Source organism: Podarcis bocagei (assembly GCF_964188305.1).
Source record: "Podarcis bocagei genome assembly, chromosome: 8".
In the NCBI taxonomy this organism is placed as follows: Eukaryota; Metazoa; Chordata; class Lepidosauria; order Squamata; family Lacertidae; genus Podarcis; species Podarcis bocagei.
In genome coordinates, this window is record NC_138133.1 from 82,095,574 (window position 1) to 82,101,889 (window position 6,316).

General features: G+C 47.8%; 1 protein-coding gene across 2 annotated transcripts in view; it reads right to left on the reverse strand.

Moving 5' to 3' along the window:
• KCNQ3 (potassium voltage-gated channel subfamily Q member 3) overlaps positions 1 to 6,316 on the reverse strand; it is a 188,263-nt gene that overhangs the window by 85,750 nt on the left and 96,197 nt on the right. The gene's annotated exons all lie outside the window — the stretch shown is intronic.

The following is a 6,316-nucleotide window of genomic DNA, read 5'->3' on the forward strand; positions in this document are numbered from 1 at the left end:
TCAGCACGCAGTCAGAGGTAACTGGCCTCACTCCAGGCAATTGGCTGAGATACTTGTTGACCTTCCCGTCTGCGTCTCCCGGCAGGATACAGGCAAGGCCATAAATCGGCGATCCTCCTCAAACGTGAGAAGAACACACCCTCTCCTCCCTCCTCCCTGCTTTCCCCCAGGGAGGGGAAAAGAGACAGACAGGAGTCTATTTACATGTCTTTATTCCTGTCATTTCAGCAGTACAGAGAATCGTGTCTGCACTCTCCAGACTCCAGCAGTAGAGTCACAACTCCACCCCTGTACTTCTAGTACAGGTCAGATGACACTCTGAGCTAACATCCGGTGCTCAGTACAGAGAATAGACTGCCCCTTTTTCCCAACAGTACAGTTCCAGACATCAATATCCTGTTTTGCATTCCAGCCACCTGCAGCTGGCTTTTGCATTGCTGCTTTTATCTGACAGACTGGACCTAATGGTCAGGGGTCCCTTTACCTTTACCTTATAACAATGCAAGATGGCTGCTGATCTGTTGTAACTCAGAACTGCTTTTGAAATTTGTGGTGCAATAATAAGACAAAGGACCCCTGGACGGTTAAGTCCAGTCAGAGGCGAATATGTGGTTGCGGTGCTCACCTCACTTTTCAGGCCGAGGGAGCCGGTGTTCATCCACAGACAGCTTTCTGGGTCATGTGGCCAGCAGGACTAAATTACTTCTGGTGCAACAGGACACCGTGACGAGTGCCAGAGCGCACAGAAACGCCATTTACCTTCCCATCACAGTGATATCTATTTATCTACTTGCACTGGTGTGCTATCAAATTGCTAGGTTGGCAGGAGCTGGGATGGTGCAACAGGAGCTTACTCTATCATGTATCAATAATTAATAATAATAATATATATATTTATCGAGAAACGCCCAACAACATTTCAAAACTCTTCCTGTAGCATGGGAAAGTTTGGGGGGGGGGAGATACAAAAAATAATCCAGAGGTCTAAGCAAGTGGGAAATTATTTGACTGGCTGCAGCACTGGAGCAGAGGCTTGCTGAGTCCTTGACTGAAAGATCAATAAATCCAAGCCAGCTCAGCTCTGATGGCAATAATGCTCCTGCGACAAATCAGGCATATCAGGGAATCTCTCCAACAACGTAACTTGCCACAAAGGGCTGCCTCAAACCAACAGTAGCAGAGAGAATGGGAAAGCCAGCTGATTGGCCAGTAGCCAGCCAGCAGGAGCTCAACTGATATGTCAATGCCAATAATAATTTGGCTTTCCAGATACTTTGATGCTCTTAGATTACAGCCAATGTATCATCTTCTAAGAACATAAAATGAGAAGAGCTTGGCCAGGCCACCCCCAAAGGTCCTCCTGGTATATACTGTTTCCAAGAGTGGTCTGAATCTCAACATCAAAAAAACTAAGATCATGGCCACTGGTCCCATCACCTCCTGGCAAATAGAAGGGGAAGAAATGGAGGCAGTGAGAGATTTTACTTTCTTGGGCTCCATGATCACTGCAGATTATGACAGCAGTCACAAAATTATAAGACGCCTGCTTCTTGGGAGAAAAGCAATGACACACCTAGACAGCATCTTAAAAAGCAGAGACATCACCTTGCCAACAAAGGTCAGTATAGTTAAAGCTATGGTTTTCCCAGTAGTGGTGTATGGAAGTGAGAGCTAGACCATAAAGAAGGCTGATCACCGAAAAATTGATGCTTTTGAATTCTGGTGCTGGAGGAGACTTTTGAGAGTCCCATGGACTGCAAGAAGATCAAACCGATCCATTCTGAAGGAAATCAGCCCTGAGTGCTCACTGGAAGGACAGATCCTGAGGCTGAAGCTCCAAGACTTTGGCTACCTCATGAGAAGAGAAGACTCCCTGGAAAAGACCCTGATGTTGGGAAAGATTGAGGGCACAAGGAGAAGGGGATGACAGAGGATGAGATGGTTGGACAGTGTTCTCAAAGCTACCAGCATGAGTTTGACCAAACTGCGGGAGGCAGTGGAAGACAGGAGTGCCTGGCGTGCTCTGGTCATCATGGATCACTGCCTTGCCATGGTGAAGGGGCTTGAATAACTCAGAGAAGCTATGAACTATGCTGAGCAGGGCACCCAAGATAGACAGGTCATAGTGGAGAGTTTTGACCAAACGTGATCCACCTGGAGCAGGAACTAGCAAGCCACTCCAGTATCCCTGCCAAGAAAATTCCATGGACAAAGACTTCACCAGCATACTGGAGTCTAACTCACACAACAATGGCAAACGGTCCTGGAAAGATGGTTGAAGGTGAGGGGGCAGCAGTTTGAAAAGAATGTGTTTCCTGGTCAAGAAGGAGGGGGGGAGAACCCATTAAATATCATTGTGCCACTGGTTATAGCAACTGGCCTCCGCAGAAGCAAGGAGAAGAAAATTAAAACCAGGAAATTGCAGGCTGCGCATCACGAACTAGATAGGTCATGGATGGTCTCTATCATTAGAAAGTTTTTTAAAAGAAAAATAAGTTAGACTAAGACTTTTCAGAAGGAAGAACAGGAAGGAACCATCAAGCCTAGATGACAAGATGTAATTAAGAGCGCATTGCTGTCTTTCTCCCCAGTTCCTGCGGTGATGTCATCCCTCTCCTTGAATAACTCTTCTCCAACCTGGTGCTCTCAAGATGTTTTGAACTGCAACTCCCATTACTGCTAGCTGGCAGAGTTGTGCAGCCACCAGAACATCTGGAAGGCATCAGGTTGGGGAATCCCCTGCATAAGCTCATGCAAAAGTCGGTTCCTGTATTGCCTGCACATTGTGGATGCTGCTGATAATTGCCCCTGTGTCCCTCTAGTAATGTTCACAACAGGAAACATGGACAGGCCTGCAACTGAGAAGGGTCCAATATGCAGACAGGGACACAGGCATGCACAGAATGCTCCCCCACCTGTGTGGGAATCCTGGACAATCAGGGATCCTGACTGGCAGAGCAGTGGTTTCTCCTCAATGCTGAACATGCACATTGTGAGCACATCTTGAGAGTATAAGAAGATCAGGCCAGTGGCTGGATCAGGCCAGTGGCCCATCTAGTCCAGCACCTTGTTCCCGCAGTGGTCAACCAGATGGGAAGCCTGAAAGCACGAGGGCACTATCCTCTCCTGTGGCTTCTAGCAGCTGGTCTTCAGAAGCGTTACTGTCTCCCACAGGCAGCTCTCATGGGTAGTAGTCATTGGGAGCCTTGTCCTCCACTAGTTTCATCATCTTCCAAAGCAGGCATGTCCAACAAGTTGGTTGTAATCTATTGGTTGATTGTGGGGCGACCCTGGTTGATCTTGGTTGATCATGTGATCCTGGTTGATCCACCCCCACCCCAATACAGAAGAAGAAGAAGAGTTTGGATTTGATATCCCGCCTTTCACTCCCCTTCAGGAGTCTCAAAGCGGCTAACATTCTCCTTTCCCTTCCTCTCCCACAACAAACACTCTGTGAGGTGAGTGGGGCTGAGAGACTTCACAGAAGTGTGACTGGCCCAAGGTCACCCAGCAGCTGCATGTGGAGGAGCGGAGACGCGAACCCGGTTCCCCAGATTACGAATCTACCGCTCTTAACCACTACACCACGCTATTAATGCATGAATCTTTTGCCCTATTTGGGGCTCGACCCATGACAAGGAGATTAAGAATCTCATACTCTACCAAGCTGAGCTGCTACAATATTCAGTTGTTGCAGAACACACACACACACACACACACACACACAGGAAGTGTCTGGTGGGGCCCTAAATGTTTCCAGGGTTCACGGATTGCTGACTGCTGTGACGGAAACATAAAACTGGGGAGGAGGGATGGAGCGGAGCCCCAGGAACCCTGAACTGCAGGGCTCCACGCTGCAACAAAATGTTGCAAGTTTTTATACCCCGAAAAACTCCAGTGACAGCACAGCACTCAGCTATCGTGTGCCTGGCTGCCAAGTCCCCAGGAGCAGATTAGGTAATCACCCTCCTCAATATTTCATTAGCTGTAAATTTCTACTATTCCCTCTTGGTGTATTGAAATGTGCTGGGAATTGCAGTTTCGATATTATACCAGGGAAGAGAGAAAAAGGTTGACCCGTTAAGTAAGCCATTTAGAGTATTTTATTACAAATCCCATAAAATGGGCTGGCAGAGGGGAGGGGGAGAGAGAGAGAAATGTCCGCCCAGGAAAGACTCTCAGAGACTTTAAATCTCCAACATGGAGCCATCTTTGAAATGCGCCCCTTTAAGAGACAAAGAGATAAAACAAGAGTTATAATCAGATGCTGATATGTATCTGCAGGTTAAAAATGTAGCAATGTAGTGGCCACAAGGAGTCATTGGAGAACGGGGTAACCCTCTAACACCACAGCAGTGAGATGCACCCACAGTTGCCCCCAGCATTCTGTGAAGCCCAAAGGCCAACAGGCATGGTTAGCCTTGTTCAGTTGCATATCTTCCCTTTTTTAAAGGGACATGCATGTTCTTGGTCTTGTCCCTTCAATCCGCCGGAGCCTGTCTTGCATTCAGGGGAAAGGTCCCTAAGTCACCGAGGCTTTGAGACCCATCGGCTACCCTCACCTGGTGTCAGGCTTCGGGGAATGGAATCCCTCCCTTGGTGGCAATATATAAGCAGATCAAAAGAAAGGGGCGTTCTTACCAGTTAAAGGTAAAGGTACCCCTGACCGTTAGGTCCACTCGCAGACGACTCTGGGGTAGCGGTGCTCATCTCGCTCTATAGGCCGAGGGAGCCGCCGTTTGTCCACAGACAGCTTCTGGGTCATGTGGCCAGCATGACTAAGCCGCTTCTGACGAACCAGAGCAGCGCACGGAAACGCCGTTTACCTTCCCGCCAGAGTGGTACCTATTTATCTACTTGTACTTTGACGTGCTTTCGAACTGCTAGGTTGGCAAGAGCTGGGATCAAACAACAGGAGCTCACCCCGTCACAGGGATTTGAACTGCCAACCTTCTGATCAGCAAGCCCTAGGCTCTGTGGTTTAGACCACAGCGCCACCCGTGTCCCTTACCAGTTAGTTTCTTTAATAATCACAGCCACAGATAAAGGAATGCATATCTCTCTAGAAATGGCATTGCTCCCAGTACATGTTCACCCCTTCCATCCCCAATTAATCTACGTCACACCTACGTTGGGTAATCTGATCTTGTTGCCACTGTACTTTCTGTTCTATCACTCTCAAATTCCACCTAGTCCAGGGACGTCCAACTCCCAAGAGGCTGCGATCTACTCACAGTGTAAAAAAACTAGCAGTGATCTACCCATTGTCGTTGGATGGATCAAAGTTGTTGGACTTTTTCTGGGAAGCCAAAGTTGTTCAGCTTTTTTTAGGAAGCAAATGAATGAAGGAAATGGAATACAGTATATGAATGAATGAATGAAACTGAATAAGCATTGCGATATACACAGAACATAATCAAAAGTCGGTTATATAAAACACAGTTTAGGGTCCTGAATCCGCAGTCAAATAGTGGACCTTAATCTGATGGTCACCTTTTTGGCTAGAAACCAAAAGTTGCTGAGCTTTTTTGGGAAAGGCAAAGTTGTTCAGCTTTTCTTAGGAAGCCAGAGTGGTTGAACTTTTTTTTTACGAAACAGTAGTTATTAAGCTTTTTTATTCTTTTTTTTGGGGGGGAGATCCCCGAGAGACCATAGATCTACCAGGAACACCCCACAATCTACCAGTAGACCATGATCTACCTGTTGGATGTGCCTGGTCTAGTCTTAGGCGAAGGGGGGATCAGGAATGCTGTCCTGCCAGCTGTCCCTCTCCTGGTATTCCCTCTTCTAGGTATTCTCACCCAGTATTTCCCAGCTTTTCCTTCTAGACTATGTCCCTCTGCAAACCACTGTTCTAAATCAATACTGTCCTCCTGCCCTTGGAAAGGTTCATAAAAAGGAGTGGGTGGCTCTCACAATTCCTCCTCAGTCCAGCCCCTAGCCCCTGGTTTAGCCAGCCAGTCAAAGCTGTTTCCCGGGTGTAGACACTGTCACATGCTGACAGCATCTAGGAGCCACAGGTGAGAGCCGAGTGCAGGGTGGGGACCAAAGGCTGCAATTAACATAAGAACATAAGAAGAACCTGCTGGACCAAGCCATTTGATTCAACACCTTGTTGTTGCTGTGGCCAACAAGACACCCATGGGAAGCCTATAGGCAGGACCTGAGCACAACGGGACTCTTGTCTCCTGGGATTCCCAGCAACCGGTAATTTGGAAACATAATGCCTCAAAGAGTGGCGGCAGAACATTTTGTGGCGTTCGTACGGAGCCCCTGGTCGTCTCACAGACTATTGACCCATACACCACTAATCCAC